Raw genomic sequence first — 23,163 nt, 5'->3', positions numbered from 1 at the left:
CGCGAACCAGCATTACAACGAATGTCAAAAACCGCAAATTTGGAAATGTCGAATTACATGGTTGGCCCATCTGTGGTATGGCTCCATAAGGTAAGTGTGCGATAGATATGGACCTTAGGGTTAGTGTGCGGGTTAAGGTAAGTGCATAGATAGGTAATGTATGTAAGATTTAGTGTAGGGTTTTGTTAAATGTATGTATGTGGATTATTTATTTTGTTTGTGTATATTTTTATAGGGGAAGTGTGCGGTAGTTACAGACCTTAGGGTTAGGGAGGGGTTAAGGATAGTGCACAGATAGTTGTGCATGTGGGGTTTAGTGTAGGGTTAGAAGTAGGGTTTTGGTGCTTTACTTTACGGTTAGAAGTAGGGTTTGGTTAGTGTATGTATGTGGTGTATTTATTTTGTTTGGGCGGGTAGTGTGTAGCAGGTGGTGGGGTTGGCAGACTATGACAGTTCGAGATTTTAAATTTCGTGGTTTAGTGCGTTTGGTATTATCGCGGTTCGTGCAATACGTGTCGGTATTTAGGTATTCGCTCAAAAGGACTTTCGCTCTGGTAATATAGACCGTCCTGTGCAAACAGAAACTTAACTGTCTATTAACATCCAATTGATGAAGCTTATACTCGGCCTTGTTGCCATGACTGGGGAAGAAAACAGGAAGCTCTATGGATCGATTCAAACTGTAGTCAGAACATACCGTGGGTAAGAAAGAGGGGTTGGTTCTTTGAGAAACCCCATCTTTATGGAAAATCAAGTACAGGGGTCGAATAGATAAGGCCTGTAATTCTGAAACCCTTCTAGCTGTGGTAACTGCAACCAAAAAAAGGGTCTTCCAAGTCAAACATTTCAGCGGACAAAGATGGTTCAAAGGAGGGAAGACTCAGAGCATGTAACACTAAATGTAGATCCCGGGGGGGAGAGGTTCTCTTACTGGAGGTCTTAAGAGGGTAGTACCTCTTAGGAATGCTTTACGTAGCCTATGGGACATGATATCTGGCCCCATTTCTCCAATATGTAAATTAGAAATGGCAGCTAACCGAACCCGGATAGTAGCTGCAGCTGCTCCTCGGTCAAAAGTTTCAGCAAGAAATTTGAGAATCTTTGAAATGGGTAAAGGGATCAACCCGATTTTTGCCTACCCAACAAAAGAACCTCTTCCATTTACTAGCATAAAGGCTCCTAGTAGTGGGCTTATGGGAGGAAATCAAAATGTGTTGAACTGCTGGAGAAACATCAGGAAGCCTGGCTAAGACCGGAAGTGGAGAAACCAAGCTGTGAGCTTGAGACTTTGAATGGAAGGATGGAGAGTCCCCAACTGATGCATCAAGAGATCGGGCACTGGGTCCAGGATCCAAGGCTCCCCCTGCAGGTGAGGCCAAAGGAATATCTGACAAGGCCAGTAAGGGGTAAGGAGGATTAATTTCCAACCGAACAACTGTGCTTTCTGAAGAATCTTGGGAATCAGAGGAAAAGGTAGAAAGGCGTAAAGCAGTCCCAGAGGCCAATCGTGAACAAGTGCGCCCCTGGGTGACTGTCCCAGTGGTGGGACTACGGCAAAGTAATTGCTGCACTTGTTGTTGAGGGAGGTGGCAAACAGATCACAGCATGGCTGGCCCCATTTGTGAAAAATCAAGTCCACAACTTCCTGCTTCAGGGACCACTCGTGGGGCATCAGGACAGCCTGGCTGAGCTTGTCCGTTATCACACTGGATTTCCCCGGGATGTGCGTTGCAACCAGAAAGCGTTGGGACACCGCCCATTGCCAAACTTGTACAGCCTCTTGACACAAGGGGTAAGACCTTGTTCCACCCTGTTTGTTGATGTACCATACAATTGACATATTGTCCATTTGAATTGCTTTAGTCCCTGTAGGCAGAGAGTGCTGAAGTGCTTGCAATGCCAGAAGCACCACTCATCTCCAGTACATTGATGTGCAAGTGGTACTCATGTTCCTGCCAAGTCCCTTGAAAAGTCTATCCCAGATAATGCCCCCCCATCTGGGAAGTGTCCATGGTCACTGTGGCTACAGGTTGGGGGGTTAGAAACGGCCTGCCTACTGATTCCATAGGGGAGTGAAGCCACCACTTCAGATCCTTTTTGCAGGATTCCCTGATCAGACTCTTATGCGACATGGGTAAATCCCGGAATGGCCACTGTGCAAAGAGGAGGCACTGAAAAATTCTCATGTGGAAGTGAGCCATAGGGACCAGAGTGATTGCCACTGCCACAGAACCCAGGACCTTGAGGACAAATCTTGCCTGAATTCTCTTTTTTGTCAACAGCAGTGCAACTTGGCGATGAATCGTTAATACTCTTTCTTGAGGCAGCTTTGCTATCATGGCCCTTGTGCCTAAATCTGCCCATATAAAAGTAATATACTGACAAAGCAACAAGCAGACTTTTTGTAGTTTATGGTGATCCCTAGTTGAGAAAAAGAGACAATTGTGGATTCCCTTGCCTTGATTAGCTGATGATCGGTGGTGGCAGTAAGGAGCCAGCCCTCTAGATATGGAAACCCCTGGAATCCTAAACGCCTCCGGTGAGCTGTAACTACTGCTATGCATTTGGTGAACACTGTAGTGAGATCAAAGGGCAGCGCTCTGAACGGATGGTGACTGGCTCTCAGCCAGAAGCATAGATATCTCCTTGACTGTCTGTCCATTTTATGTGGTAGTACACATCCTGGACATTGATAGAGCACATCCAATTGTCCTGTCCCAGAAAGGGAAGAATGGACTGCAGTGTTACCATCTGGAACTTTATTTTCTTGACTGATTTGTTCAGCCTGCTGAGATCCAATATGGGTCTCCAGTCCCTTGTTTTCTTTGGAACTAAAAAGAACCTTGAGTAAGTTCTGGATCCGATTTGGTCTGCAGGGACTTCATGGATGACTCTTTTTCTTAGAACCTTTGAACCTCTAGGTTTGCTTGATACCGAAGATTGGGTGTAATATCTGGAATAGAGTGTTGTCTTTTTGACAGGGGAAGTTGAGAGAAGGGGATATTGTAACCTCTGGATATTACTGATAGTACCCATGTATCTTGTGCGATTGTCTGCCAGGCTTTTGGGTACAAGGATAATATCCCACCAACTGTCTCCTGAGTTGGACAGTCGGGCCTCTCTTCAGGAGCACTGGAAGGGTGTACCAGAGAAGGTGTTGCTGTCGCCCTGATTCTACGGACACCCCCTCCCCCGCGGGACTGGCATCTTCCATTATTTTCCCCTCTGCCCCTGGGGGAAAAATATCCACATGTGTCAGGCGAAGCTCCCTGGGATATCCGGAACCACATCTTTCCGCTCTTCTGGCCCTTAGGATAAGATCTAGATGGAGCAGAAAAATGTACTCCCATGGCAGAGAGAGTGTTTTGCCACCTGTTCACACCGGGTAAGAGTCTCTTTTACCTGTGACCCGAATAAGGACGAGCTGTCAAAGGGAGTGTTGGTAAAGGAAGATTTGAAGGGCTCCACAAATTGACAAAGGCACATCCAGGAGTGTCTGCGTAAGGCCACCCTTGTGCCTGCTGCTCTGCTCGCCCCATCAGCTGTGTAAAAAAGTAGCCGCATGGAGGAGTTAACCACCGAAGTCAAGGTCACAAGCTGAGAGGCCGCCTTGTCCAAGGCTCCCACAGCTGTAAGATCCTGTAAGGTCTCTCCTAACTCTTTGAGGAGATCCCTTTGAACTTTGAAGCCTTGTAAAGTGGGACAAATAGTTCAGCGGCCTAAGTGTAAAGGTCGCTGAATATGCTTCCCGTATCTGTCCATCGCATGAGACTCTTTATTCGGAGGATGGACAGATGAACAAGTTTCTGCCAATTCCTTCTTTGTGGCTGCTGCCACCACCATAGCATCAATGGGAACACCTTTGGATAAGAAGGCTCTGGTCTTCAGGGGCTGTTATGAATTTATTGGGCCTCTGCGGAATTGGTTCCATCATGTTTGGAGAGCTCCACGCCTTTTGATTCACTACGTGCAATAGCGGGTCGAAAGGAGGAGATAACCAAGAGGTGGAGGATTGGGAATCGAATGCATCCAGGTACACTGACTCGTCTTCATAAGGGGCAAGGGACTTCCAATCACCCCTCTGTCTAAGGATTTCTAAGATGTCTGAAAAAGAGACATCTTCAGAGGGGGATCCTTCTGAGTCATCCAAGTCTGTGTCTAATGTCAAGGACTCAGAGGAGTCCACATGCTTCCTCTTGCAAGTCCTCTTCCGAGGGACCTCCTCTTAGGGATGCTCAGGGGAGGTTTCGGAAGAGGTGCAATCGACCAATGGGGTGTCCTGGAGCATGTGTTCCCTACGCTCGGGCTGGAGTGGAGGTTCAGAGGCGGACACCGGCACTGAAGGGAAAGGAGCCAATGGAGCCGAGAGTGGATCTGTCTCAGCAAACAGCACACTCCTCATGACCTCAAAGGCATCGCTGTCCTGACCCGAAAGAGTCTCCGGCCCCGAAGAAGCCGGAGACTTCCTCCGAACTGAGGGCAATGGCTCCGAGGCCGATGTAGGAGCCAAGCTGACCTGCACCGAAGCTCCGAGAGGGAAAGTTGGGTCGGACAAGGGTCCAATGCCACTCACCCCCTCACAGCCGATGAGGGAGTGTCTCCTCCCAGATCCCTTGATAGAAGGGGTATCGAGGAAATCGGAGCGGTAGTCGGAACTGAAAGACCGGAGGAGGTTACCGGAACAGATGGCTCTACCACTACGACTTCCATACACTCTGGCTCCAAGCTCAGAGGAGTCGAAGGAGGAATTGAGACAGGTGTTGTTTGGGCTGTCATCACCATTTCCATCTGGGATGGGCCCGAAAGTATTTTAGCTAATGCTGGTGTCCTAAGAAGCCCCTTCACCACCCTCTCCACATCATCATTCGAGAGGCTCCTGGATGATCAAGAGGAATGAGATGAAGACCGGTGACTGCCTGCCACAGATTGTAATAAAGAGACTGTGGAGCAGACCGCACCGGTTCCAAGACAGAAGACCTGGATCGTTTATGAGACCTTACTGGCTCCGAAACCACAGATGGAGCCGTAGGTGAGAGTGTCTTGTCGGAACAGACAGTCGGGTCCAACCTAGCTTGTAACTTGTCCTTCTCTTTAGACGTATCCGAAATCGGAGCCGAAGAGGATGAAGGCTTAGGTTGTTCTAGTTTTTTTTGCTGGCCAAGTCTCCTCCATAGCAGCATCAAAGGGGCTCTTAAGGAAGAAGAGAAGGGGGAGAGCCTCTAAGTTAAACGGCAAACTCTCCACCTAAGGATAGCATCTAACTTAAACGGCAATACCTTAAAAACTTAAAGAAAGGCAAGAAAAAGGAAGAAGAACCCTCCACGGGTTTAGAAGAGGGGAAAGGGCCAGAGAGAAAAACGGTTAGCCCACACAAAAGTAAGTCACTCGGACGGGATAGGGAAATGTAGAAATGCAAAGGACAACTACTGTTAAGTTAGACAAGATAAACAAGAAATTATCTTCAAAAAATATAAGAAGAGAAAAAACACTTAGCCTAAGCCAGTATCTGCATTCACGACGCTGCAAGTGGCAAACAAGATCTGGGTAACTACCGCTAGGAATGCTGAGATAGTTGCTAGCCTCGAGCCAGTAAAAGCTCTTGAGCTATAGTATACAGTTAAGTTGGAGCTGATGATCGGCTCTGAACCCAAACAGCAAGAACGAAGGCGAGAAATGGACAACATAACATCAAAAGTTCAACTTTTTGAGAGGTGAGCGTCCCGTTACATCTGGTGTAAAAGTAACACAGCATTTCAGAAAATGAACATCATGCCAGTAGTCAAACATGGTGGTGGTAGTGTGATGGTCTGAGGCTGCTTTGCTGCTTCTGGACCCGGGTGACTTGCTGTGATTGATGGAACCATGAATTCTGCTCTTTACTAAAAAATACTGAAGGAGAATGTCCGGCCATCAGTTTGTGACCTCAAGCTGAAGCGCACTTGGTTTCTGCAGCAGGACAATGATCCAAAACACACCAAGAAGTCCACCTCTGAATGTTTTTAAAAAAAAAAACAGAATGAAGGTTTTGGAGTGGCCTAGTCTAAGTCCAGACTTGAATCCAACTGAGATGCTGTGGCATGACCTTAAAAAGGTGGTTCATGCTCGGAAACCCTCCAATATGGCTGAATTAAAACAATTCTGGAAAGAAGAGTGGGCCAAGATTCCTCAACAGCGATGTGAAAGACTCATTTCCAGTTATCGCAAATGCTTGATTGCAATTGCAATTGTTGCTGCTAAGGGTGGCACAACCAGTTATTAGGTTTACAGGGCAATTACTTTTTCACATAGGGCCGTGTAGGTGTGGATAGTTTTTTAACCAGAAATGTCCTTGTATATACAACTGACGTTATTTTTGTTATTTGCTGTTATATTATGTGTGTGTCATGGAGCGTATCAACTTTCTACTGAAAATGGACATATATCCAGTTAGACTAGCCCAGTCAACAAATGTAAAATAAATAAATAATCAATGATTTTCTTTAATAAATAAAATCATCACTTAAAAACTGCATTTTGTGTTTACTTGGGTTATCTTTGTCTGAAATGTATATTTGTTCGATGATCTGAAATATTTAAGTGTGACAAACATTCAAAAAAATAAGAAATCTGAAAGGGGGCAAATATTTTTCCACTGCACTGTATAGACTCTGTCCATTCCCTAAACAGTATTGTTTTACAGAAATGAAGCAATGTAGGGATTGCAGTGATCCATGCTACCAAAAGCAACAAGAAGGGCGATTTCAAGACTGTTAAGTAGCCAACCCTGTACCGTTTAAATAGCCAAGCAGTGGCGAAGCTTCTTGTCAACACTGGCAGTAATGCAAACAGTGTTTCAAGCTGCTTGGAGCCTAAGTTTTTTTTTTAACAGGTGTATCCAATAAACTGAAGTGTGCAATTGAGAGAAAAAATAATCCCCTCACCAACTGCAATTCAGCACTGCCTGGTCAAGAAGTTATTTATGCTATTCCAATTACATTGCATAGCCAAATTTGTATTCATCACATTATGGACATGGGTAGGTAGGGTTCAAGCCAAACTCCCAGGTGCTTGAAAGACTAATCACCAAGTGATACCACACAAGTCTGTAATTTTTCACTTTCCTTCCATTCACTAAGGCACATTTGAATTTCAAAGTGCTGCATTTGTTTTTCAGAGGTTAATGTCAGGCTTCTTCTGATTACAAGCCTGAAGCAGTGTGACTACATTTTAGTAAACTGCAAATCGGTTTAGATCCAAGACTAGATTAATTATTTACCAACACAATTATTTATCATCAATGTATAGAATGGTGTGATTGTTTTTTTATTTCTCCAAAATGTTTTGGGTTTCTTTACAATAAAAGGAATGGAGTGCATTCCTGAGTCAGAGTACAATCCATGTTAATGAAATCTATATTATGTTAGTCTTTAATGTTTTCCAAAAGTGTTTTCAGCACTCGCAACGTACCTGGAACTGCCTTCTTTTGCAGTTCAAGTTGAGTTACATGTATTGGTAGCATATTTAAGTATGCCTGAAAAATTTTTATTGACCTTGCTGTTCCTACTACAACCAGAACTGTCATTGTCTTTATTCCATATTACTCACATTTCTGCTGCATATTCTGGTATTTTAGGACTATGTCTCTCAATACGCAGGTTACTATAATATCTAGGTGTCGCTATTTTAGTGATTAATGTTACTTTTGTCCATTTGTTTCACAACTACATCTGGTTTTCTCCCTTCTATTTTCTTAACTGTTGGTATTTGATAATTACATGTAATCAGAAACTAAAGTTATGTACTTACTGTAACTTTAGATCTGTGTTATCATATTCAGTCCATGCCTCAACAGAAGGGTCTTGGATCCAATCTTGAATCTGGCTTCAATCACCTAAAAGCTTTGGATTAGACGTTCAGGCTCCTCTCCAACCCATAATCCCCATGCACAGAACAAGCTACCTCAGGGTCAAGTTTGTCCACCCAAAAGCATTTGAAGAACCAAGTAAAATGGAAAAAAAAGACCATCTACAAAGAGGATAAGAAGAGAGACGGATTTAACCGGCAGGAGCCACATCAAGGTCAGTTAGATCCATCTCAGAATAAGAAGAAGATACAGAAATATTACTTTCAAAAGATAAGGAGGGGAATGGTGAGAGAATAGATGAAGAGTGAACAGAATACGACAACAAAGATCTAACATTATGGTAAATACATAACTTTTCCATTTCTCAACAGATGGGACACAGCCCCAGGCTACTTTTATATTCAGTGGGGGGCCTCATGGAAGGATATTCCTGAGCACACCTGAATCAAGGGAGGCCCTGGACACACCTCTCAACTATCCATATTTTTGCCTTATATTTTTGGATTTATTTCTCTCAATTTGTAGTTCTCTGGACGATTACTGAGGACTAAAGTCACTAAATAATGACACAGATTCGAGTTTCAGACTTCATACCCTTCACAGAATGCATGCTAACACAAATCCTGTTATTCTAGCAACTTTCTAAGTTGATAAAAGCAATATTTAAAATCTGCTCCCCCATTATTTTAGGCTTTGTCTAGATTTCTTGTGCTAAGAGGTTGGGAGGTATGGCCCTGGATCTAGACTAGATATCCAATTGACAGTGTGAGATGAAGGTATGGACCTTTGACCAGGTAGCGGCAGCACATATCAACTGTGACACTAGAGAAGGAGGCTGTAGACAAAGCCAAATATCTTGTAGAATGAGTCTTCTAGGTTAAAGGGAGTGATAACCCATTTCATAGTAAGCGGAAGGTGTTCCTATTACCTTATCGAACGTTTAGGTTACTGAATACCTAAATGTCGATCTGGTAATAGCGAAAGCAAAAAAATGTGAATGGCCGATTTAATGCACGGAAATAATTCCCTTGGCCGTTATGTGGATTTTGCCCCTTTCCCCACTGTACAACGATCTCAGAGTTGGTATATTTAGTTGGGGGGGGGGGTGAGGGGTTTACATTTTTTTTTTCTTTTTTGTGGCCAAGGGAATTCATTCCATACATTAAATTGTCCGTTCGCTGTCCTACTTTTTTGATATTACCAGGTCGACGTTTAGGTATTCGCTAACCTAAACATTCACTCGGGTAATACAGATGCAAATGGAAGAAATGCATGTAGCCAACCAGCAAGATAGTTTGACTTTGGATACTTTTTATTTGGGTATGGAAAAGGAAACAAATAGATTAGATTTTCTGAAAGATTTTGTCTGACGCATTAAAAATACAACTGGTGGTGAACATCCAGCAAATGCAAGGTATATTCACTTCTATTTGAGAACTTTGGGAAGAAGACTGGCAAATTTATGAACTGATTAATGGACGATTCAGAAGCCACGTTAAGGAGAAAAGATGGACTGCTTCTCAAAAACACTGCTTTTGTGAAAAAAAATTAGATAGGAAGGTACTGAGGAAAGTGCATGTAATTCAGAAATTCTCCTGGCAGAAGTGACAGACACAAAACAATGTCTTCCATGACAGAAATTTCATCTCAGCTTTAGCAGCAAGTTCAAAGGGAAGGCTCTTCACAAACTTCAAAACAGCAGTAATATTCTATGAAGGAACTAGATCTCTAATCAGGAGGTGAAAAAAGTGCCCCAGAGAAAAGCCTTGCATAAACTAAGATAAGCTATGAGTTAATGTTCATCCCCCACATGAAAAGAAGAAATGGTGACCAATTGCACTTTGACAGAGGAACAGCTGGCTCAACATTGAAAAAGTGTGCCAGGAAGTCCAAAACTGCTGGGAGAGGGGCTGAAAAAGGCTCAGCGTTTTTCTCCACAGTCCAAATTGAAAACCTTTTCCATTTGCTCTTGTACGGTTCCCTAGTGGAATGTCTTTGTGAGGAAGACAGAATGTGGACAACGGAAGTGGAAAACCTGTAATGTTGATCCATCACTGGAACTTGAACATGCAGTTAATTTGAGGGCCTGAATGCTCAGGTAGGAGAGTAAATCTGAGTCCAAGCCCAGCACCCAGGGAAGGTGAACTTGATGAGGTCAGAGTAAGGGAAATTATACTTGTCGAGGCCAATAAGGGGCTATAGAGATGACTGACTTCAACGCTACTGTTCTGTATGAACTTTGGGATCAATGGTGCTGGGAGAAGGGGTAAAAGAGTCTCGGGGGCCAAGGGTGTGTTAGAGCATCCTTGGGTGAGTCCCCCTGATGGGGTAGTAGAGCAAAGAACTTTTTGTATTTGATGTTCAGGGGGGAGTACAAAAAGACTGCAGTAAAGCTGGCCTCAATGGTTCAAAATCTGTAATCTTCTACAAAAAAAGTGATTGCATCAGTGTAAATGTGCTCTGGCTTGCCAGCAATGTTAAATGTTAGACAAGTTAAAACCTTTGAACTTTACCATTAAATCTTTAATCTGCAGTAATACCATAAGATAAGTGGCTTTTATATGCCATACATTTAAACGCAAGTCAACTTCAGCTGTTGTTGTGTCTTTCGGCTTTTCCTGGATAGGGGTCGCCACAGTGGAACTCTGGTCCGCTAATGATTGGCAGTAGATTTTTATGTGCCGAGTTGCTGGCCCTGATGCACAACCTTCAACGAAGGTACGCCCATTCACGCATGTCTCCACACAGAAGACGCTCTAGCTGAGAATCGAACAGGACAACGTCTTACTGTGAGGTGACAACGCTACCGCAGCACCACCACCGCAGTTCAACTTCAGTGTCAATGGAAAATACTGGTTCTAAGTTGTGTATTTTAGTAGCTGTCAAAATGTTACATCACCAACATAACTTGTCACTGCGAATAATTCCTGATGAAGGGCTCATACCAACTTGAAAAAGTGCAAACCATGTGCTTGTTCAATAAAAGGTACTACAGCACATCTCGTGTCCAGTGACTTTGTGTTTTCTGTTAGTGGATAAACACAGCTCCTCAAATTTTTTTTTTTTTGACTTTCTTAAATTTGGTTTTGTAACAATTCAATGAATCTATGAAACTATGTAGGTAAGGATGATAACAGAAAACTCAGAAAAAGACATGGAAGTGCAGGAGCATTCAAAGTAAGACAGATAAAGAGCATGAAAAATAGTTCAAGGTATGAAAAAAATGCACAGTGAGTTTTGGTTTAGGTGACGACAGGGGAATTCATCAGTCTCTAATATGAGCTGTGAGGCTGCCCCATGCTCGGACATGAAGGACCTGTCCCTGTAAGTAGCCCATTCTGTTAATAGGCATAAAAAGAAAATGCCTGGGAAAAGTTAGAGGAAAAGAAAGGCTGCTGGTGTAAATGTTTAGGAAGTGTCCATCAGGCAATAAATGAAAATGAGTTAAGTGAAAAGGAGGGTGCAGATTAACAGGACTGACAAAAAGAAAAGCAATCAACTGTAAAGATAAAAGTGTGGTCATTTTGAAGTTTGGAGAGTTACTCATGAACGAACAGATACTATTCAAAACCATCTGGAACTTCTTAACACTACAGGACGTGGCAAAGGCATTAAGGAAGACTATGCTCAACATGTGGAATGAATACACATTTCCGCAAGGCCAAGTCCAGCATCAGGTGACTGAATGTTTAAAATACTACAGGCAACCTTAAGTTGCAAGACTATTCTGCCCTGCAAGAAGTTGAAGTATTTGAAGAAAGTGTGTGTGTGTGTGTGTGTGTGTGGGGTGGGGGGTAGGCTATGGTCAAGTGACGAGACAGTTAACCCTATCCCACTGTTACTTTTTACCTAGATGCAGTTTAGATTCCAGGAACCCTACATTATTTTTCAGTTTCTTCACTTTTACTCTTCTTTGCCACACACTGTGAACCCCCCACCACCACTTTACAGGGACCAGCTACACTACAACACTACATAAACAAGCTGCTAACCACGATTTCTGGCCACTGCCAGCTCCACTGGTATACAGGGATAAAGCTATGACTATAACCCAGGGGACCCTATTCAAATAGTGGTTCAAGTGCCTGTTGGAGCTGTCTTGGGAGAAGTGAGGCATGACACAGCTTTGCCAGCTCGCCTCTCTTCAGTGATGGTGGAGGGGGCATAGTGCATGTGTGAGGGAACATTTCCACTACAAAACCCAAATGGAGACTGGACATCAAATAGACACACAGGCTTCAAGAGGGCAGAGAGTTCTTGACGGATTACTTGACCTGCAGAAGAGAGTGGCACCACTGCTGATGCCCACTGCATGCCAAATCCCATTACAGTTACTGGTACAAGCAGAGAGATTACCACCTTACCACTACAAAGCCCCCTTGTGTCTGATGAGTATTAGCTCCACTCCCCAATGCTCAGCTGTTGCATCCTTGAGGAATAAACAGGTGGTAGCAAACTGTAGCTTTCTCCTAGTCTACCATCCACCTAGTTGTGTAAGAACACTCCTACAAGACTTTACTGATGTCCTCCTTGACTCAGTTGTTGGTGATGAACATAAAACAGTACTTATCAACTTGAACATCTCAGCTGATGAGTCAGTGGCTCTTGCCTACGAATTCTATTGCATAATAAAAGGCTTTGAGTTTGCTCAGGTCATTATATTAACTATATTACCTACATGGCCCGAGTCATGGCTAAAAAGGGTCCATGGACCAGTTCACTTAACCAGCTAACACAAGTAAGTAAATAAATAACCACATCAACTCACAGATTAGGGCACACATTAGACTTGAATCCAGTCTCTTGGCCTGACCACCTTCTGGTTCACTTTGGTCTCAATCTTGAACCAAAGTTCATCTGCTCTACTAAACATATCACTCCAAACTTTTTTCATCTGAGATCTTTCAGTTCTTTCCAGGAGATGATGCCAAGTCTCTAGACAGACTGAATGGGGAACTGAACAGATTCCTGATATCGATGTTATATTCTCTTATCCAAAGTCAAGTTTGCCCAGTTCCTATTAGATGTGAACCTTGGTTTGACAACAACTTTAGTTTCTTATGACGTAAAGGGCGCAGGAAGGTGATGGACAGGTCTGTGGAGTGACAAGTTTGAGCTGGAAGAGCACTATGCCATCTATCATGCAGAGATCACTCAAAAAAGTGGGTGGTCTTGTACAGGAATTTTTCTGCAGCAGACAAACAAATCTCCATACCTTGGAGAGGCTCTGCAATTCAGCCTGTCTTATTACTAGAAGGGCACTGTCTTTTTCTCCTGAATGTTAATCCATTGGTCATTTCTTCTTTGACAAGGTTGTTGCCATCAGAACTGATTATCAGCCTAATGTCCCAAACAGTACTGCCTTAGTCCCAGCCTGACATCTTTCAGTTCCCTTGGAAGGTGTTTGATATTCCTAATTATAAGGAGTTCTTGACTAATATCCTAAGTATGTGGCTGACAACCTGCAGACCTTGTCCATTGAGGTTGGTTATTTACTAATATTGATGCAGTTGGACCATTAATTTTTTGACTACTGGTTATGATATTGAGAATAGGGACTTTTCCTTCAGCCTTTAAGAAGGCCTCCATCACCCCTTACTCTCAAGAAACCTATTTTACATCCCAATATCCTTAACAATTGTACAATCTCTAAACTTCCATTCTTAGGAAAGGTTATTGCAACGGTTCTCTTATAAGCAGCTACAGAAACCCCTTTATAGTTAATGAGCTGTCAGAAACCCCCTTATAGACAATGAGCTCATGTGGGTCTTTCAACATGGGTTCTGCATACGCCATAGATCCCTCGACTGCATATGACACAGATGACCACAGCCTTTGGACTGAGCAGTTGTAATCTTAGTACGGTCTCTAACAGACTTATGGTGATTTAGATCTTTTGTATTTATTGACATTTGTTAACCGGGTTTGTCGAACTGGGCTTGTGGCCCATTTTCAGTGGAGACCCGAGGAGAAAAGCTCCAGTAATACATTTTAAAAAAAGTACAATTTTAAACAATATTGATATAATAGCAGTTATAACAAAACGATTCACATATGTTGGGATACAAGCATAAAGTTAAAGTTGCATTAAAAAGAAGCTAAGTAACAATTTTACATTGATATAGTTCAATAGGTCAACAATTAACGTTTTTTGTTTGCATAAAATTGTGCAAATGCATAGTAGACACACTGGAGCGAGAGGTGTAATGAGGTACTAAGTATGGTCCTTTTGAGGGTACATAAAGGGAAGCAAGACTAGGTAGGGTCATGGCAAGGGCAGGTTCTGGAATTGAGAAAATAAGCTTTTAGTTCATTTTTAAAGTGTGAGGTGTGGAAGACTGAACGTAAGTCAAGGGGAAGTTAGTTCCAAGCATGGGGCAAGGGAGTGTTTGTAGAGTAGTTTGCCTACTGACCTTTTTGGGTGGTAGATATCAAGTAATTGTTGGTTAGAAGTACGGAGGGTCCGGGATGGGATGTAGATGGAGACTAAGGAAGATAGAGATGGACAGAAGGAGGGTTTATAAATAATAGAGTGCAGCATATGAAATTGATAAGATAGCAGAAACTGGGGAAGATCAAGCCACTGAAGAGAGTTTAAAGAAATGCAGTGGTGTGAGTTATATGGGAAGTTAGTAATGAATCTGGCTATTTTATGGTAAGTCTGTTGCAGTTTGTTTAGAGTGGAGGCCTGGATATTGGTAAGAACTGGGGCGGCATATAAGAGGGAGGGGAGGAGGAGTGCCTGGCCCAGGGTAAGTCTAGATTCAGGGGTTAGGAATTTTTTGTTCCGATATAGCAGACCTAGTTTCTGGTTTGTTTTTTTTTATACATTGGAGTATGTGTAGGTTGAACCTGAGTTTGTCATCGATAATGACCCCTAGGAGTTTTGTGTGGGTGTCAGGTTGGATATTTGTATTGTTAGAAGATGTAATAAAAAAGGAGATTTTATGATGAGAAAGAGAACAGGGAAGGAAAAGTAGGAGTTTGGTCTTTTTGGGATTTAGGATCAATAGGTTGTGAGAGAGCCATTGTTCAGTGGATAGTAGGGCCTGTTGGGTCAGGAAGTGTAGTTCAGGAATGTTATTTGAGATGGATACAAGTGTGGAGTCGTCGGCATACTGAATAAGGGAGGATTCTTTGAATGAGGTGTAAAGAACATTGGTGAAGATGTTAAACAAAAGGGGTCCCAAGATGGAGCCTTGGGGAACACCAGTGGAGATGGGAAGGAAAGGTGAGGAGGATGAGAGCCATTTGACAGATTGTTCCCTGCCAGATAGGTAACTATTAAACCAGGCAAGTGCGGAGGGGGATAGGTGGAGATTTGCGAGTTTGGATAGTAGTAGAGGATGAGAGAGAGTATCAAAGGCTTTGGAGAGATCTAGAAAGAGACAGGAAATGGGTTTATTGTTGTCTAGGGCCTCTGCAATGATATGAGTGAAGGAGAGGAGGGCAGTGGTGGTGCTGTGGTGAGGACGAAATCCATGTTGGGTAGGGGTAAGTAAGTGGTGTGTGAGGAGGTGATTGAGAAGCTGTGAGTGAATACATTTTTCTAATATCTTGGAGAGGGGGGACAAAATGGCAATGGGTCAGTAGTTTGAGGGGTCAGTGGAGTTTCCACCTTTATGAAGAGGGATAGTGAAGAAAGATTTCCAAAGGGTGGGGACAGTTGATTCCAGAATAGATTGATTAATTAGTATAGATACAGGATAGGCAATTGAGTCAGCAGCAAGTTTGAGGAATGTAGGAGATAGATTGTCAGTGAAGGAGAGCACGGTTTTAGCTTGAGTAGTAGAGATTTGATGTAAGTAAAGGGAACTGGCTCAAAAGAAAACAAAGTTGTGTTAGTGGGACTTGGAGGGGTGGGTGTCAAAGTAGAGTTTGGCTTAGAGGTTACCAGATTTTGGATGGAAGACAAAGTGTTTATTCAGGAGGGTAGCTGTTTCCTGAGAGGAAGAGTTGGGGTATGGGGAGGGATTAGAGGGCTTTCCAGGATAGAGGATGTTGTTGAGAGCTGACCAAAAATTTTGAGGATTGGATTTGTTGTTAAGCTGAGCAGAGCTATAGTATAACCTTTTGTCGTTAGTTCTATGTTTTTTTGCAAGGTTCCTCAGTTGCCTGTATTTTTGAAGAAAAGGTGGTTGTTTAGTTTTAGTCCAGGTTTTCCAAGCATGATCTCTTTGTTTCATAAGGGACCTAGTCTCTTTGGAGAGCCAGGGAGCATGGTTTGATTTTACTCTGATCTTCCTAGAGGGAGCTAAGGAGTTTAGAGTATTCATGAAGATGCTATTGAAAGTGCTTACAGCATCGTTTAGGGGGAGGTGTTTTAGAATGGACCAATCTATGTTGTGGAGAATGGAGTTAAATTGGGATGAATTGAAAGTCTATAGTTTTCGACAGTCTTTGATAAGGTGGGGTTTAGGAATATGGGAGTAGTGTCTTAAGATGGTGGTAGGGAGATGATCACTGAGGGAGTCAGGTAAGGTGGTGGGATTGTGGTACTGGTGGGGGGAATTGGTAAGGATCCAGTCTATGATGGAGCTGGAAGAGGAATTTTTATGGAAGTGAGTGGGAGATGTTATAAGTTGGTGGAAGCCGTGTAGGTGGATACTGAGTTGGGGGGAGTCAGTTGTGAGTTTGGACCAATCAATGTTGGCATCACCAAGGAGAAGTGTCTCATATGGCATATGTTGTGGGAGAACCAGGATAGGATGTTTTCAAGAATGGGCAGATTGTTACCAGGAGGAAGGTAGATAGAGGCAATTGCAAGTTTTTTGTGGGGATCCAGATGGCAGTTAAGGATGATGATTTCAGATGGGAGGAAGTCAGGAATTGGGGAAGGGTATGGTGAGAGGTTAAGAATGTTTGAGTAGAGGATGGCCACGCCACCACCTTTTTTTTACAGGTCTATCGGATTAGAAGATATTATAACCTGGTGGGAGTATTTCACTATTTGAGATTTGTGGCTTGAGCCAGGTTTCAGATAGGGAGAGAATGTGAGGGATATTGAGAGCTATCCATGAGTGCAGCTCAGTGACTTTATTTGCTATACTCTGAATATTCAATTAGTAAATAGTGAAGTATTTGGATGGAGATGATTGTTGTGACTGAGGTTGGTGACTGTTAAAGGAGTAAGATGGGGGCAGTGTAGAGGTAGCTTTGGGGAGAGAAGAGGGGCCAGGGTTGGGATGGATATCTCCAGAACAAAGTAGGTTTTTAGTGAGGAGAGAGTGTGTAGTAGATGCTAGATGGAGTTTGTATAGTTTTGACTTAGCTTTGTGGGAAGGTTTAAAAACCTGTATTATGGATAGCTTATATAGACTTGAGATAGAGGTAGTAAAGAGATTAGGGGAGATAGTAAAAGATGAAATAGTTGGATATATGTTGTATGAGTGAGAAGTTGGTGAACATAGGAGTGGGTCAGAGAGATTGGAGTGGTAAGAAGTGGAGATAGAGAGAATAAGGAGTAGTGTACAAGATATTAGAAAATAATACATGTTGGAATAAAATATGGTCAGATAGAGTAGGTAGAGAGACAGTGGTATAGATGAAGTGGTGTTGACAAGATTGACAGAATAGTAAGGTGGTTGTGGCAATAGGCAGGAAGTTGAATTGTAGTGGCCAGTGGGACAGGAAGGGGAGGGATAGTTAGGTGTAAAGGTAATTGTAATGGGGTGGGTGAGACTGGGGGTAGGGTAGGGGAGCGAACGTAGCGGGGCTAGCACCCTGGTCAAGCTGAAGTCATAGAAACAATCAGAAAAGATAGTGAAAAACTAGCTTGAGAGACAAGGATATAAAGTTTCTAAAGGTATAGTCACCAAAATAAAATAAAAAGAAATAAAATATGAGCAGAAATAAGCTTACAAAAGGACACTGGCCTCAAGCTACACAAGTAGATTTACTTGAAGGAAACCCAGTGCTGTATGGTTAAAATAAGCTACAATAGAGAGGGGCTTTGCAGGGGGAGAGAGAGGTATTACTAGCAGCTAAAAGCAGGGCAAAACATAAAAAAATTAATATGTAAGAGTCTGAAGACAGTAAAATAGGGCAGGTGCACTAGGAAAGGCAATTATGAGTGAGGCTAGAAATGAATTCAGGGAAGGGTAAAGTGCAGAACAGGAGAATATACACAGAAACAGTATGAGGATAGTGGGTAACCAAAGAGAAAGGATAGGAGCTGGCTTATTTCTGGCAATTCTTAGAGGGTCTACTCTGGATTAAATTCATCTTCGTCCTATCCTCTGGATTATGAAGTATCACATGGCTCTATCTTAAACCCATTGTTGTTTATTGTTTATACACTACCATTAGGATTGTCTTACTAAGAGAGAACTGGCATACCATAGTTATGCAGATAACCCTTACATTTACCTTTACTTTCCACAGAATGAGATGGCAAGTATGTACTCCCTCAAAGACTACCTTGAATTTGCTATAAAACTGATTCAACAATCATCAAAGAACTGAAAGATGGCAGGCTGAGACTATGGCAGTACTCCTAAAGCAAGGTTAGGGTAGTTTACACTAGCTATAGGGCTTCTAATGCACACCACCTTCAATATTACATATTATATGACAAAAAACCTTAAACCTGTTGAGATGGTACAAAATCTAGGTGTTATTTGGGAACATAGGTTGACATTTTAGAACCACGTGTCAAAAAATGTGAAATAATCCTGCTTCCATTTACAAATCATCTCCAAAATGAAGCACCTTCTAAATCAAGCTAACACCTCAGTGGTTGTTCATGTCCTACTATCCGCCAGGTTGGATTACTACAATGCTTGTTACTTGGGACTTCCCACCACTGAACTGGAACATTTACAGATAGTAAACCCTGGCAGCAGAGTTCTGCACTATGAAAATGTGGAAAATCAAAACAATTTTCCACTTTTTTGATCGAATTTGGTAATACAGAATTACCAAAATTTCAGAAATGGTAACCACAGAATCGACATTCGAACACCAGAAGTCCAAGTGTCGAAATTCCGTGTTATCAGTAATGTTCTTGTAGTGGGGCAAGCCCCCCTGCACCCCCCACACCCCCTGCATATTACACATTCCAATTCTGGGATCGCACTACAGTGATGAAAAGGGTCAATTTCCCGATCCACACTGTAGTGTGATCTGTTATCAGAATGTTGATCCCATATTAGCAAATGTACACAACCATTAGCTAATGAGGATTCAAACATTTCTGGATCAGCATTACAGAAACTGGAAAAACACGCATTTAGCCATCCCAGTTTCGCATAAGTGCCGTTCCACATTCTGATAGTAAACCTGCTGCTAGATTACATACTAGTACAATTCCTTACCATCACATTACCCCTGTTCTGCACAGCCTTCACTGGCGGTCAGTCCAACCCAGAATTATCTACAAAATTTTGGTGCTGGTTTACCTGTCTAGTCATGATGTGGGCCCCATATGTATTTGGAAGAGCTGCTGGTGCCACATACCGCTACCTGGGTTCCACACACTGTTACTCAGGGGCTGCTACTGGTTTTAAAGGTATGTCTCAAGTCTTCAGATATACTTTCTTTAACCTTTCAGAACCCTCATCTGTGGAACTTGCTACCTCACTGGCTTCAGAAATACTCCTCTTTGGCTGGCTTCTACTTTCTGTGTTTGCTTTTAAAGAGGCAGGACAAGATAAGATGGGTTGATTTGTATTTTGTATTTTAGCCCTATTTTATTTCAATGTTTTAAGTAATTTATAGCTTTACTGGCTTTACTGTATTTGTTGTTTTGTTGATAAATGAACATAAATGAGGTTAATACAAGGCAAAGGAGAGAAGTGAGCTCAATGGTAACTGAAGCAAAAAAAATAAAATCTAAAATAAAAACACACACAAGTACTTTTTTTTTGGATAACTGAAATAGTGCTTTTATCCATAACTACAAAAAAGAAAGTATGAAATATTACATACAGTATTTCCTCTGCTTTATTCACTCTTTCACACAACTGCTGGTCACAGATGAATGAGTAAATCTGTTTGACTAGTCAGAGAGGTTTCCCACCTATTCAAAAGTACTTAGGAAAGACACAAAAGTTACTTTAAGGACTACAGCACTGAACACTTAAAACCCTGCCAAATGTCTGCACTGTAGAGAATATGTTTTAAATTAACTATTAAAAGCTGTTTAATAGCTATCAACATAAGTCACAGTAAGTCAGGGGAAAAAAACACCGACACTGTTTTCAGAGGTAAACCAAGACAACCAAATGCAGAAAGAATAATGTACTTGTATTTAGGCAGTGTCATAACAGGCACAATCTACTTTGAAGAATAAGATGAGACTGCAGAACATCCCTATGAGAACTACGCTGGTGTACAAGAAAGTACAGTTGTGTACACTTACCATAAATGTAGATGTTCAAGTGAATTCAGTGTTGCAGTCATCACATTTGGGTTATCTGCTTGCAGTAGCCCTGAGTCGGCCTGACTATCAAACTCTTGGGTCCTGCGTCGGTTGCTGTCAAATCTTCCATGACGTCAGGTAGTCAGGGGTATAAAGCATGCAGCCGCTGCCATTTTATCAGTTTTTCTTGCCCCAGATGTCAAGTGCCCCCCTAATGGGAAGCAATTATATACAAGGTTACACCTCGCAACAAAAAGCAAATACACCAGAAAGCTTTAAGCATAGTAAACAAGAATAGAGGTATAGACAATAGAAGTCAGGGGGCTGGAGGGAAGGTAACCATAGGTTCATAGGTTATTACTAAGCTAACTGCCCTTGCGAGCCATTGTAAGCCTAGCCAATTATCCCTTGTGAGACTCAAACCCTGCACCTTGTGTTTGTAAGGCAAACACCTTAACCCTTAGGCAACCCTAGACTGCAACAGCGAATATACTTGAACATCTACATTTATGGTAAGTGTACACAACTGTACTATGTTCTTCGTGTTTCACTGTTGCAGTCATCACATTTGGGTAGATTCTCAAAGCTAAGGATGGGAGGAGGTAATTAGATAGCATTAGGACCAGTTATAAGGCCAAGCAAGACTGTAGTGGCAAAGCCAGTTCAGGATTTAGAAAAAAAGAATTGGCAGGTGGTAATGCTTGGTGAAGGTACTAAGATGTCTCTGGTAGGGACACCTCTGAGAAAGGCTGTAGCGGTAGATGCAATCCTGGTTGAATACGGCCTTATCCCCTGTGGGGTAGGTTTTCCATGGTGCTTATTGCAGAAATGAATGCAATGGCCTATCCACTTAGAAATGGTTTGCTTTGAAATAGCTTTGCCCTCTGCCCCTGCAGCAAATGCAACCAGCAGCTGTTCAGATTTCCTGAGAGGTTTAGTCCTGTCCAAATAAAATCTAAGTTGTCTGTGCATGTCCAAGGAGTGCAGTATTCGTTCTCCTTTGTTCTGTGGATTAGAAAAGAAGGTTGGCAAATGAATGGACTGATTAAGGGCCACACTGGATACCACCTTGGGCATGAAGGAGGAACTGGTCCTGAGGGACACCCTGTCCGCATGAAAGATGATGAAAGGCTCCACAGCCATGAGGGCCTGTAATTCAGACACCCTTCTTGCTGAAGTGATGGCTAGAAGGAAGGCTATTTTCCAAGCACTTGCAGCTGGCTCGAAGGGAGGTAGAGTGAGCTTTTCCAATACAAAATTAAGATTCCAGGCTGGAGTAGGGGCTCTCCTGGGTGGTCTTACGTTTTTGGGTCCTCTGAGGAATTGCTTCAGCAGTGAATGAGAAAACAGGGGTGGTTCTTTTTTGTAATGAGCTGAAATGGCTGAGGCATGAATTTTGAAGGAGGAAAAGGAAAGGCCCTTTTGAAGCATCTCAGTTAAGTATTGAAGAATCTGAGGTAAATTGGGTGCTGCTGTGCCCAACCCATGAGTTTGGCTCCAGGAACAGGATCTTTTCCATTTTTCAGCATAGGATTTTCTAGTACTCGGCCTCCTTGCCTCCAGAAGGACATCCATCAGTTGCTTACTGAGGGATGGGAACGGAAAGATCAGGTAATTATAGCCAGGCTGCCAAGTTCAGGGTTTGAAGCTGTGGGTGCAGAATCTGGCCCTTCTGCTGAGACAGCAGAGCAGGGGTCTGAGGCAGGTGCCATGGTGCCAGCAGTGACACATTGCACAAGAGGGGGTACCAGTAATGGCGTGGCCAGTCTGGTGCAATCAGTATTGTCCTTGGTTTGTCCTGTTTGATCTTTAGTAGTACCTTGGAGAGGAGAGGCAGAGGGGGAAAGGCATAAACTGATGGGTTTTTCTAGGTGAAGGACAGGGCACACAATTTCCAAGCTCATTTGTGGGGAGTCCTTATGCAGAATTTGTCCAACTGGTAGTTCTGGGGGGAGGCAAACAGGTATATCTCTGGGACCCCCATTTGTTTCTCAACATGCTGAAAAGCTTTGGTTCCATTTTCCACTCGTGTGGGTCCATGAGATTTCTGCTTAGGTCATCTGCCAGTGTATTCAGCTTTCCTGGCAGTAATTGAGCCTGTAGGTGCACTTGATAGCTCAAGACTGTGTTCCACAGAGCCATGGCTAGTCTGCAGAGAGGGTATGAGTGGGTTACCCCCTGCTTGTTTATGTACCACATAACAGTGGTGTTGTCCGTCTTCACCATTAACTGTCCTGGAAGAATGCCATCCTTGAAGGCTGTCAACAGCATTCTGTACAGCTAACATTGCTTTTTGATTGATATGCAGGTGCATTTGACTTGGGTTCCATTTTCCTGAATGCACTTCCCTGCCAGGTGAGCTCCCCATGCATAGTCTGATACGTTTGTCGTTAGGGTTTGGGTGGCAGGGGGTAGAGTGAATGGCCGTCCCTTGTTTTGGTGGCAGGTCTCTGCCCACAAAAGGAAGTCTAACTGCAGGCAAGGTATGATAGGAATCATTGCTTCTAGATCCTGAGAATGTTGACACCATAGGCTTTTTAGATACCACTGTAGTTTCCTCATATGCCGTCTTGCATATGGAATTAGAAGAATGCAGGATGCCTGCAAAAAATCTGCCTAAGCAGCAGAGACCTCCAAAGCAGACATCCAAGCAACCCCTACCACAAAACAATACCCACGTAGCACATAGCTCACAAAGTCAGTGTGCCACACAGTCACAGCCCTTAAGGCTAAACAACACACCTAATACACTTGTAATAGGTGACTCTATTGTCAGACACACTGACGTCTCACTCACCAGACTGAACAAGAAGGTCACTGTAAGCTGCCTGTCGGGTGCCAGGATCCGCCACATAACACAAGCACTCAGGTCACTCCAAAGCAAGTACAAATATGACTCCGTCATTGTCCATGCTGGTGTGAATGACCTGAGACGTACCTCCCTGGACTACATGAAAAG

General features: G+C 42.9%; 1 protein-coding gene across 7 annotated transcripts in view; it reads right to left on the bottom strand.

Annotated features, from left to right (window-relative positions):
* Nucleotides 1-23,163, bottom strand: part of ARHGEF11 (Rho guanine nucleotide exchange factor 11) — a 4,318,379-nt gene that overhangs the window by 3,889,908 nt on the left and 405,308 nt on the right. The gene's annotated exons all lie outside the window — the stretch shown is intronic.

The sequence above is a fragment of the Protopterus annectens genome, chromosome 17.part0 (genome assembly GCF_019279795.1).
Source record: "Protopterus annectens isolate FY-2018-M chromosome 17.part0, PAN1.0, whole genome shotgun sequence".
Lineage (NCBI taxonomy): Eukaryota > Metazoa > Chordata > Ceratodontiformes > Protopteridae > Protopterus > Protopterus annectens.
This window is presented reverse-complemented; position numbering and strand designations above follow the sequence as displayed.